The following is a 12,154-nucleotide window of genomic DNA, read 5'->3' on the forward strand; positions in this document are numbered from 1 at the left end:
TTGACATCTTTAAAATGTCAAAGTTGACTGTGACTTAAGTTCACACTGTCAATTTTTGGGATTTGCAACTGCATTTACTTACAGGTGTCTCGAATTATCCCGTTCACACAACAACTTACAGCAGAGTCTCGAATAGGCCTACTGTCTGTAGGCCTATACTGTATTGAACATAGGCTACAACTCAAGCCCGTATTCTCTTTCCAGTAACCATAGCGACAGTGACTGAAGTAATATCAAAGATGGCGACGTGCCGACGTCCGTAAAATTGAAAAGTCATCACTTTTGACATGACAAGAGTCCAATAGAGAGCCTAAGTCCCTCCCCTCCGCTTCCGGCTCATGGCACCTTATATCGGAAAAAATATTGTAACGTCGTGCACTTTCCCAGAGAAACAGACAGGAGACGAAGATCCGGTTTACAAACACCAAACGGCTTGGAAGGTTTATTTCCTGAACGTGTACAGCCTAACACGGGAATCAGGAGGTGTCCTAGCTGTCCCCAAAAACGACATGAACGCCCAAAAAGAGATGTAACGTCAGACTGACTTTCCTCTGTCCCGCTCACAGTCTTTCTCTCTCTCTCCGTCTTTAAGCCCCTCCCTCTTAACTATATCCCTCCCGGACACCTCCCCCCAACAGCAGGTGAATCAACAGAGAATAAACAGTGTCAGCGCCACATTGCCCCCTCCTCAGGTTTCCTCGTCCCCGAGGAAGGTGAAATCCATGAAATGCCGGGGCATCCGAAGTGCCTCTCGGGGCCGAAGCCGTGATCCAGTCCTTGCTCTTGGGGTCTGCTGCGGCCCACTGGCAGGTAGCCCTTGCCTCGAGGGAGTAGTTGGCCGATACCCCACCTCCGGGGTGATACGACGGCCTCCACTGCGATGTCTGCCACTTGAACGATGATCAGGGCTCACAGTGCGATCTTCAGGCGCCCCCAACCCAGACCGACCCAGAAGAACTCCAGACCCTCCCGGCGCTGCGTCTCCAGCTCCTCCGAGAGTATCCAGAGTGCCCCCAGGAGCCTGGGTCAAAGGGTCACCCTCTTCACAGCCCGCTGAGGTTTCCCACCCCTTGTCCGACGCTGCGTCTCCAGCTCCTCCGTCCGCAGGGTGGGTCGCCCCAGTGGTCTGCCATTGTCCTCTGTTCTTGAAGGGTTGCCGTTCTCCCCCATATGGTGCCATCCTGTCCCGGTGTAACACCACAGCCTGTCCCCCAGGCCTCTTCCGAACACGATAAACAGACTCTCCAAGCCTCTTCACAACGTAACAGGGTCCTACCCAGGCACAATCCAGCTTAGGTGAACGTCCCTTTTTCCTCTTCGGACTATAGATCCACACCAGCTCTCCATCATTAAAATCACGTCCCGTACAATGATGGTCATATGCCCGTTTTTGCCGTATACCCGCCTGTAAAGCCTGACGACGAGCAAACTCATGGGCTGACTGCAGCCGGTCCTGTAGCTGATGGGCATACTCCAATCCGGGCGGAGCCTTTGGTGCATCTGGCGGTTGACCCATCAACAGGGAGGACGGGGTTCGCAATTCCCTGCCCAGCATGAGGAGAGCTGGCGTACATCCAGTGGTCTCCTGCACCGCACTCCGACTTGCAAGCAGGACCATCGGCAACTGAAGATCCCAGTCCTTTTGATCCTGGCTCACACACTGGGCTAGCTGGGTGGCCAGTGTTCGATTGTACCTCTCTACTAACCCTTCACTCTGGGGGTGTAGGGGAGTTGTCCTTGTCTTCCGGATGCCCAACTGCCGGCAAAACTCAGAGAACACATGGGACTCAAAGTTCCTTCCCTGATCAGTATGCATCTCAGAGGGAACCCCAAAGCGAGCAAACAGACCTTCCAACAGGACATCCACCACTGTCCTCGCCTCCTGGTTGGGAACAGCATAGGCCTCTGGCCATTTTGTAAAGTAGTCCATCGCGACTACCACAAACCGATTACCTCGAGGGGTCTGTGGAAAAGGTCCTAGTACATCTACGGCCACACGATCCATTGGACAGCCAACCAGCCGTTGTTGTAGCGGAGCATGAGATCGGCCCGCTGGGCCTTTTTTAGCAGTGCAGGCATCACACCGACGACAGAATGACTCCACATCCCTACGGCAGGTGTGCCAATAGAACTCTTGCCGAACTCGTTTTAATGTTTTGTTTACTCCAAAATGTCCTACCCCCGGTTGTCCATGCATTGCTTCCAGAACCAAGCGGTGAAAAGACTTAGGCACTACTGTCTGCCACCTGGTTACACCTGTCACAGGTTCCACGAATCCTCTCTGCAACAATCCCAAATTCAATGCCAGGCCATTCCGCATGGACCACAGCCCCCTCACCACTGGTCCAAAAGCCATGACCTCTTCCCACGTAGGCCTCTTCCCGGCTTCCACCCAGTCGATGATTACCTGGAGCTCGGGGTCCTTGTGCTGCTCAGCGGCCCATGCTACATTTGAATCAGGCAGCACTGCACACCAAGACGCCTGCATCCCCATCTCCGGGGTCATGTCAGCCGGTTCCTGCATCACATATCCAGCCAGTCGCTCACATTGTGGGCAGGATGCCATACAGGTACGCCTTGACAACCCGTCCGCATTCTGGTGACTTTCCCCCTTGCGATGCTGAATGGTGAATTGAAACTCCTGCAGGCGTTCTATCCACCGTGCCACCTGTCCCTCTGGCTCCCGGAAAGACAACAACCAATGTAGGGAAGCATGATCTGTTCGGATCACAAAATGAAGACCGTAGAGGTGATGCCTGAAATGGCTGACTGCCTCCACCACGGCTAAGAGTTCTCGTCGGGTCACACAGTAATTACGCTCTGCCCTGTTGAAGGCCCGACTGTAGTAGGCAATCACCCTTTCTCCCTTTTCCCCCTCCTGGGAGAGAACCGCACCCAGACCTACATTGCTGGCATCTGTGTCCAGGATGAATGGCAATCTAGGGTCTGGAGCGGCCAAGACCGGCGTATGACACAAAGCCTCCTTCAGGCTTTCAAAAGCCTGCTGCTGTTCTTGCCCCCACTGGAACCGCTGTGATTTCTTTGTCAACTCATGGAGGGGAGCAGCAACAGTGGCGAACCCAGGGACGAATTTCCGATAATACGACGCTAATCCTAGGAAAGCCCGTAATTGCCTAAGGCTGCACGGAACCGGCCAATCGCGAACAGCTACCGTCTTCTGCTCATCAGTGGCCACCCCTGCCTCGCTCACATAGTGGCCCAAGAAGGTCACGGCTCTCTGCATCAGCTGGCACTTTTCTGGGTGCAATTTCAGACCAGCCTGGGCTATTCTGGTCATGACAAGGTCGAGAGCACTCAGGGCTGATTCAAAGTCTTTTCCATGGACTAAAATGTCATCCAAATAGACCAGGCACACTTCTCTCGGAATACCCTGGAGCACCCGCTCCATCAGCCGCTCAAAGGTTGCCGGAGCGTTGCAAAGACCAAAGGGCATGGTCTTGAATTGCCAGAGGCCTGTCCCTGTTGTGAAGGCAGTCTTCGGTCTCGCGTTAGCACTGAGAGGGACCTGCCAATACCCGCTACGCAGATCTAGCGAAGAGAACCACCTGGACCCAGCGATCCGATCCAAAGACTCATCAACCCGCGGAAGTGGGTAGGAGTCCTTGACAGTCACCTCATTCAGGCGTCTGAAGTCAACACAGAAACGCCAGCCACCGTCCTTCTTAGGGACCAATACCACTGGCGAGGCCCACGGGCTTTCTGATGGCTCTATAATTCCCGAAGCTTTCATCTCTTCTAGGCAGTGATCTGCGGCTGACTGCCTTGTGGGGGGTAACCGTCGCGCACGTTGCCGGATGGGGGGTGCATTTCCTGTGTTTATACAATGCTGTACCAACTTTGTCTGCCCGACATCACTGGCTGAGGCGGCAAAGAGGTTATCATGGCGTTCCATCACCCGCCATAATTTCTGCTTCTGGAGTTCCACCAAACCCTCACTACTTCTCTCCCAAACAGCTCTTGCCGCTTGCATCAAAACTGGGCTCCTCCCAACTTGACTGCAGTTCCCACTATCAGAGACGACTGGTGGTGGAACGGTGGAAAGCCCAACCGCAGAGCCAGACAATGGTGTCTCCACAGACTGTAACGTAGGTGCCAAAATGGAAGAGTTTGGACCTGGGACCCCCTGGGCTTGTGAGCTAGGATTCAGACGTCCCACATAGCGCGACTGAGGACCCGGCCAAATAGAATTAAAGTGAATTGGAGCCGAACATTTTCCAGCTAGCGTTAGGGTCGCTGACTTCAAGTCCAAAACCGCAGCTGCCTGGTGTAGGAAATCGATACCCAGGAGACAATATTCCGGAATCTCAGCGGCCCAAACCCACATAACTGTACTGTGTCCCTCCACACAGATTTCTGCCTCACAACGGCCCATCAAAGTTGCTTTCTCACCCATGACAGTGACTAGGGGAAAACGAGCGGTCTGAAGGACCCTCCTTGTCAAGAATTTAGGATGAATAATGGTGACTGTAGAGCTAGTATCCAACAAGGCACGCACCAGATGTCCATCCACTTTGGCCTCTATTCGGCAGCACTCTACTGGACTAACCAAAGCTACAGACGATCCACAGGGAGGTTCTGAAATGGTTGATGGGCCAAGAGCACCTCCCTCTACTCCAGCCCCTGTCCATTTCCCGACGACGGATTGGACACAGCCACATCCAGGGGCGCACATTCCCGGCGCAAATGAGCTGTTTTTCCACAGCGCCAACAAACCACAAGCTCCCTCTGGGACGTATTCGCCTTAACAGTTTGTAACTGAGTCTGCTCCCCGGAGCATGCAGCAAAAACCCTGGGGCGGCCAACATTATTGTTGCTTAACTTTCCGCTTAGCCGTTCATCCAATATCCCCTCTATAACCTGCGCTTGATCAAGGGCTTCGTCGAAGTTAGATGGCTGAGCTATTCGTACTTGCTGCCGTAACCGATCTGGGGTCAATCCCCGTACAAACGCGTCCAGAACCAATGCATCCCTCACGCTTTCGCTGAATGTTGGGTAGCTGCGATGGGCTAAGTGTCGCAGGTCAGCCATAAACACACCCAAGGGCTCTTTTGGTTGACGGATACGCTCCTGAAACTGCTGCCGTAAGGCCATCGGGGGTGTAGTGTCCCCAAAGCGGCGAGACAAAGCCTGATGCAACGCGTGAACACTATACACCTGACTTCCCTGGACATCCAGCAGTACCTGTTGTGCATCGCCATCTAAAGCCGCTGCGAGTTGGCCCACTCTCTCAGCTTCATCCCAGCCATTAGCCCCGGCCACCAGCTCAAACTTCTTCCGGAACGCCTCATAAGAAGAATGACCATCATAGCGCCCCAATTTCAGACAGCTACGGGTTTTACTAGACCCCCGGTCAGACATGAGTGTGACGGACTGCATTGGCCAGTTAGAAAAGGAGCAGCCGGTGGGTATGGGTTCTCTGGCTGGAGACTCTAAGGGCCAGCGGGGAGAGGTAGCCGATAAGGTCGGACACATGCCCCACGCTGGATGTGTTTCCATTGTTTGTCTCATATTACTCATCATTGGTAATTCAGAGTGCTTGTGGACACAGCTCATTTGGTTGGGGGAGTTATATGGCAGTGCAGTTGGCCACTGAACGTTGTAAGAGGGGGCGATTGAATAAGGTGTATTAATCTGTTCTGGTAAAACAAACGGATTAGCTCGGCTGCCAACGGAGCTGTACATCTCGCCAAAAAGCCCCTCTTTGACATGCATATGGCTCGTTTGGGGATGATTATAACTTTAGCTTGAATCTCCAGGACAGAAAGAAAAGGTTTCATCCGCTTTGCCCCATGTACAGCGTCTCTGTTTACCAGCGTTTCTCTCCGCGATCCGCGTTCCATACCGGATGTTATGATCCTCGCTGATTTCCGGGTCCGGGTCAGCCGACCGGCAGCGCCCGCGACCTCCCGCGATCGGAGTGCTCGCGATGCAGTCATGTTCACCAAAAGCACGAGACATGCTAAAACAGGACGCATGGGGCTGTGGTCTAGCTTTAAGGGAATATTCTTGATCACATTCGTTCAGCAAAAGCGGCAGAAAAGGATTATTGGGCGATAGCGCGGCAATCAGCACATTTGTTCCCTCTCGTGCTTGATCTCCCTCGGGATTGCGCTCATCCCGCCCATGCCGGGGCTCTCCCTTGCTTTGCTCTAACTTCCCAAAAAGAGATGTAACGTCAGACTGACTTTCCTCTGTCCCGCTCACAGTCTTTCTCTCTCTCTCCGTCCTTAAGCCCCTCCCTCTTAACTATATCCCTCCCGGACACCTCCCCCCAACAGCAGGTGAATCAACAGAGAATAAACAGTGTCAGCGCCACAATATCTATGGTAGTCAATGCCGAGAGACAACTTATCTTTTTATTCCGTCTGAACTGTGCCGTGAATTACACATATGATGTTTGTCAATTTAAAAGATAATTATGAAAGTCAAGAAAGTCGAGGTTTGTCATAAAAGAGAAGAGTAACATTTAGTCTTATGTGAAAATCGCTCAATGAACTACATCTCCCGGGAAGCGAAACAACGAGCAAGATCCGTTGTTTGTATGTGTGCAGTCTGGTACAAAACACTCAGGTATGACGGCGTAACGTTATATACGATTATAACGTAAGACTATAGAAAACATGACAGACGTTAGCTTCAGTAAAGTTAGCTTCATTCATTGAGAGAAAATGTGCGCCTTTTGGGTTTGTAGTCTTTGTAATTACGTATTTACACAGTCTTATACCTCAACAGTTTTACATCAAACTGCGACTTTCTTGACTTTAAAATGTATCTTTTAAATTGACAAACATCATATGTGTAATTCAGGGCACAATTCAAAGGAGATCAAAATATTTGGTGTCTCTCACCATTGACTACCATACAATTTTTTCCGAAATAAGGTCCCATGGTGGTCGACCGGAAGGGGAGGGACTTAGTCTCGATCGCCCCCCCGGTGGCCGGCCCTAGTATAGGTCATAAACCCCGCCTCCCCATGTTATTCAACGGCACGTGAAACCAACTAAACAATTAAATTACACTTCAAATATCGTATTTCCAAATATGGTTTCTGTCATTTACTGTAGTTTCTATCACGCTGATGTAATTTCAAGTGTTTGTTTTTAAAATAAGTTTGTTTTTAGTTAGTTATTTGATGCGGTGGTGTGACGTCATGATTGACAGCTGTGATTGACAGGTTCTCTGAGCGAAGTAGTCACTGAAGCACCAACAGACTTTTTTTCGGGATCTTCGGAGGACTGAGGAGATTGGAGCTTTAAATTTAATATCTAAATTTCTATAATTAATTTTAAAAAAGTGCAGGAGTGTGTTCTTGCGATTTGATTCTGCGAGAGTGAGGGCGGGGCCTTGATTTCGCGGCTTTACTTCCGGCTCACTACTGCGCAGGTCTGGTCCCGAGATCGCTACTGCGCAGACTCAAGTTCCAAGATGTCAGCGCCATATCGGGATACTGGCCGCTTCACTTCTGACCAATGGAAGAGAGCTAAGGGGCGTCGTCCATCTTTTTATACAGTCTATGCTATTGACCCTTCGCATGGAGTTTGATTGACAGGCGATCTGACCAATCATAATCCGCCATCCGCCTTTTTTGTCCGACAAAGCAGTCAGGAGAGTTAGTAGATTAACGTTGGAGGATTTGAATTTGAAAAACGGCGTGTAACCTACTTTCTGCGGTTAAAACAACATTCCTTCTTATATCCATTCATGTTTATTTGATGCTAGCCTGGGTTTCCCCATGCTGCCTTGCCGTAGCGCGATTTTATTCACGCTACTAGGCAGTCTGGATTCCATGGTCCAGATTTTCGCCTCATCTAGTATAGGGAACCAATCACAGAACGGGGAGGAAGCAGCAAGACGATGACGACGTCTATGCGACACACCGAAGCAGTTTGTTTATGGATCCAACATGGCAGCAGACGCAAAGTTACCTTTCGATGCAGCCTTAGATACATACGCCATCGTGTACACATAAATCTCTGACCCATCGTCTTCTTGCTTGTCTAATTACGCTACATACGTTTCACACCGCAAGCGTGAGCGGCACTTGAGCAGCGCGTCAGCGTAACTACATCGTCACTGCAGTTGCAGACGCGCGAGAGTATTCACACTGAAAGCGTTTGTACAGTGTCACAGCAGCGGCTCCAAAGCTACATATATAAGCTAGCAATTCTTTACAAAGACAACTATACATTTGTTTTTAGAACAATGGTCATTTATAACATTGATAGTCTTGAAAGTTTGTTATGGAGATACAACATTCGCATATAAATGTTAAACAACAAAACAACCCACAAAATGGCTCCAATCTAGTTTCAGTCATACTTTCGATATGTTTACAAGACTGCAAACTCCGCGGATAAAAAACAAAACACACAAAAAAAAAACACACACTCGGGTTTGATTTGGGTTGTGCTAGCCTATGTAGCTGTCTGTGTGTTACACTAAAAGAACGTATATATATTATATTTGTTTTATATAATACACAACTTTCACCCAAACTGAATAATTAAAAACAAGTTTTTACCGGGTAGCCTAAATCTTCCATAAGTATTTTTGAATCTTGATTTTCTTTTATTTGCCTACTCAAGTTCTTGTTAAAACTCACTAACTTTTTGTGTGAAATCATATTTATTTTTGTCCATCAAAAGTGTGCTTTCACTTTAATTTAGCATGAGCAGTGCAGCAAAAACAGACTCAACGCTGCTCGACGCTCACGCGCTGCTCCTGCTCCCAGTGTGAATGCACTCATTGATTAAAGGGTTAGTTCACCCAAAAATGAAAATTCTGTCAGTATTTACTCACCCTCATGTTGTTCCAACCCCGTAAGACCTTCGTTCATCTTCGGAACACGAATTAAGATATTTTTGATGAAATCTGAGAGCTGGATCACTCCTCCATAGGCTTCTTCAGGGATTGAACTTGCTGGCCTCGAAAAGTTATTAAAGACATCGTTAAAATAGTCCAAGTGACTACAGTGGCTCAATCTTAAGTTTATCAAGCGACGAGAATACTTTTTGTGCACAAAAACAAACAAAAATAACAACTTTATTTCAACTATTCATTTCCTTCTCTTTGGGCCTCTACTCAGTTAACGTAGTGTGATTCCGTAGAGCTACGTCACACGTAGGCTCACTATTGGCCGACGCTGGTCATGTGCGTGATGCGTGTGACGTACAACAACAGAAGCTTACGCTATTACACTAGTGAACTGACTCGAGGCCCACAGAGAAGGAAATGAATAGTTGAAATAAAGTCGTTATTTTTGTTATTTTTTGGGCACAAAAAGTATTCTCGTCGCTTGATAAACTTAAGATTGAGCCACTGTAGTCACTTGGACTATTTTAACGATGTCTTTAATAACTTTTCGAGGCCGGCAAGTTCAATCCCTGAAGAAGCCTATGGACTAGTATGGAGGAGTGATCCAGCTCTCAGATTTCATAAAAAATATCTTAATTCGTGTTCCGAAGATGAACGAAGGTCTTACGGGGTTGGAACAACATGAGGGTGAGTAATTACTGACAGAATTTTCATTTTTGGGTGAACTAACCCTTTAACATGCACGCCAAAAAAATACGCGCCGCTCACGCATGCGGTGTGAACATAGACAGTAAAAGAAATGGACACAGCGACCCCATAGACTTCAACGGAGAAAAGGGAAGTCAATTAGAAGCACTCACTTCCTGATTGCCAAGCGCACAGCGCAGGCTCAAACTGAGCTTGATGACGTAGATGTGACGTGAGCAACCTGTCTCGCAGTTGTACGTCTTCTAGTAGCGGTGCCAAGAGGAATCTGAATTATTCCCTTCCGAATCTTGCAGAGCCGGAGATCGTTAGCTGTCCATTAGCTAGCAGCAGGATCAACTTTACAACTCTCTATTGGCTTCTCCCTTGACTTTATGTCTCCACGTCCTCCCGATTGCGCGCGAGCGTCTACTTCTGTCTATACGGTAATTTCTCTACTGTGCGACAGAGTCGCGTGTTATGACGCAATCGTTAGCCTATAGGCTTGTTTGAGATGCGCCCAAGGGGGTAATCCATCAGCCGGAAACTGAAGTCTACCCGGGAGCCGCCATTGGCTAACAAGCCTTCACCTGCTGTTAGCATTGACTCCCATTCATTTTGGCGTCACTTTGACAGCGAATAACTTTACATCTGAGGCGTTTAAAGACTCAATTTGTCCATTATTTATTTCTAAAGAAACACGACAATGTATAAAAGGCTCCATTACCTTGTATCTTACGTTATGGCCCCGTAGAAGCAGTTTTTGTAAAAATAGGCTAACGATTGCGTCATAACACGCGACTCTCTGTCGCACAGTACAGAAATTACCATATAGACAGAAGTAGAAGCTCGCGCACAATCGGGGAGACGTGGAGGCATAAAGTCAAGGGAGAAGCCCATAGAGAGTTGTAAAGTTGATCCTGCTACGAGCTCATGGACAGCTAATACTCACGATCTCCGGCTCTGCAAGATTCGGAAGGGAATAATTCAGATTCCTCTTGGCACCGCTACTAGAAGACGTACAACTGCGAGACAGGTTGCTCACGTCACATCTACGTCGTCCAGCTCAGTTTGAGCCTGCGCAGTTCGCTTGGCAATCAGGAAGTGAGTGCTTCTAATTGACTTCACTTTTCTCCGTTGAAGTCTATGGGGTCGCTGTGTCCATTTCTTTTACTGTCTATGGATGCGCCTTGCCTCGCCTGAAATGTAGTCGAGAGTAGGCGGCTGCAGGAGGAGTGAAAAAAGCGCAGGCAAGCCGGACAGATCGCTCTTCTCGCAGTGGATCTGACACCTGTGAGATCAAAGGCGGATATCGCGGGATTCACACTCGTGCACGGTGTTGCTAATAAACTGGATGTAATTTAAGTTTTGTTGCTTGAATATGAAAATAAATATAATGAACAAGACACCCAAAGTACTTATTAAATTCCATTTTAAATAGGCCTACATGTTTATGAATCATTTTTTCTTTAATACAGATGTGTTTTTATTTTTAATTTAAAAAAAAAAATTACATCACATAGATCGCACTGTCAGAGAGTTTGGGGATATCCACACATAATTTATACACATAAAACATGATATCAGAGTTTTAAAATCAAACATTTTAAAAGAGAAAAATACATCACGGTTGTTTAAACCAATGAGCATTAAGCTGTGCCGTCAGCAAGTCGTTTCCCATCATGCTTTTGATCAGCGCAGTCGGTGGAGCAACTGCGTGCGACTGCAGAATCCGACACGTGCGCCTTGCGATCGCGAGAGTTTTTTGACACACGTCAGCATAACATCAGAGCAAGGCGGACCGCACTCGGACACATTTCTAACCGGCATGCATCTCGCGCTGATCACCGGTGATCGGTTCTGCGCAGATTTTGCTAATCTCAAACAAGCCTAATTTTTACAAAAACTGCTTCTACGGGGCCACAACGTAAGATACAAGGTAATGGAGCCTTTTATACATTGTCGTGTTTCTTTAGAAATAAACAATGGACAAATGGAGTATTTAAACGCCTCAGATGTAACGTCTCAGATGTTCGCTGTCAAAGTGACGCCAAAATGAATGGGAGTTAATGGAATGCTAACAGCAGGTGAAGGCTTGGGGGAGACTTCAGTTTCCGGCTGGTGGATTACCCCCTTGGGTGTGAACGGCCGTTAGATACACGCCATCGTGTACACATCTTCTTCCTCGTCTAATTTCTGTCACTCTACATACGTCATCTGGTATAATTGAAACGATTGGCTATGAGCTACGCTACAGGCACATTTGATAGACAGGCTTGTTTGAGATGAGCAAAATCTGCGCAGAACCGATCACCGGTGATCAGCGCGAGATGCATGCCGGTTAGAAATGTGTCCGAGTGCGGTCCGCCTTGCTCTGATGTCATGCTGACGTGTGTCAAAAAACTCTCGCGACCGCAAGGCGCACGTGTCGGATTCTGCAGTCGCACGCAGTTGCTCTCCACCGACTGCGCTGATCAAAAGCATGATGGGAAATGACTTGCTGACGGCACAGCCTAATGCTCATTGGTTTAAACAACCGTGATGTATTGTTCTCTTTTAAAATGTTTGTGTTGTAGAGTGAGCTTTTGTAGATTAACCTGTAGGGGGCAATCTAATGTTTTTTGGCTTTGGGCTT

This window comes from Rhinichthys klamathensis, unplaced genomic scaffold (assembly GCF_029890125.1).
Source record: "Rhinichthys klamathensis goyatoka isolate OS25496 unplaced genomic scaffold, OSU_Roscu_1.1 h1tg000021l_1, whole genome shotgun sequence".
NCBI classification, from domain to species: domain Eukaryota; kingdom Metazoa; phylum Chordata; class Actinopteri; order Cypriniformes; family Leuciscidae; genus Rhinichthys; species Rhinichthys klamathensis.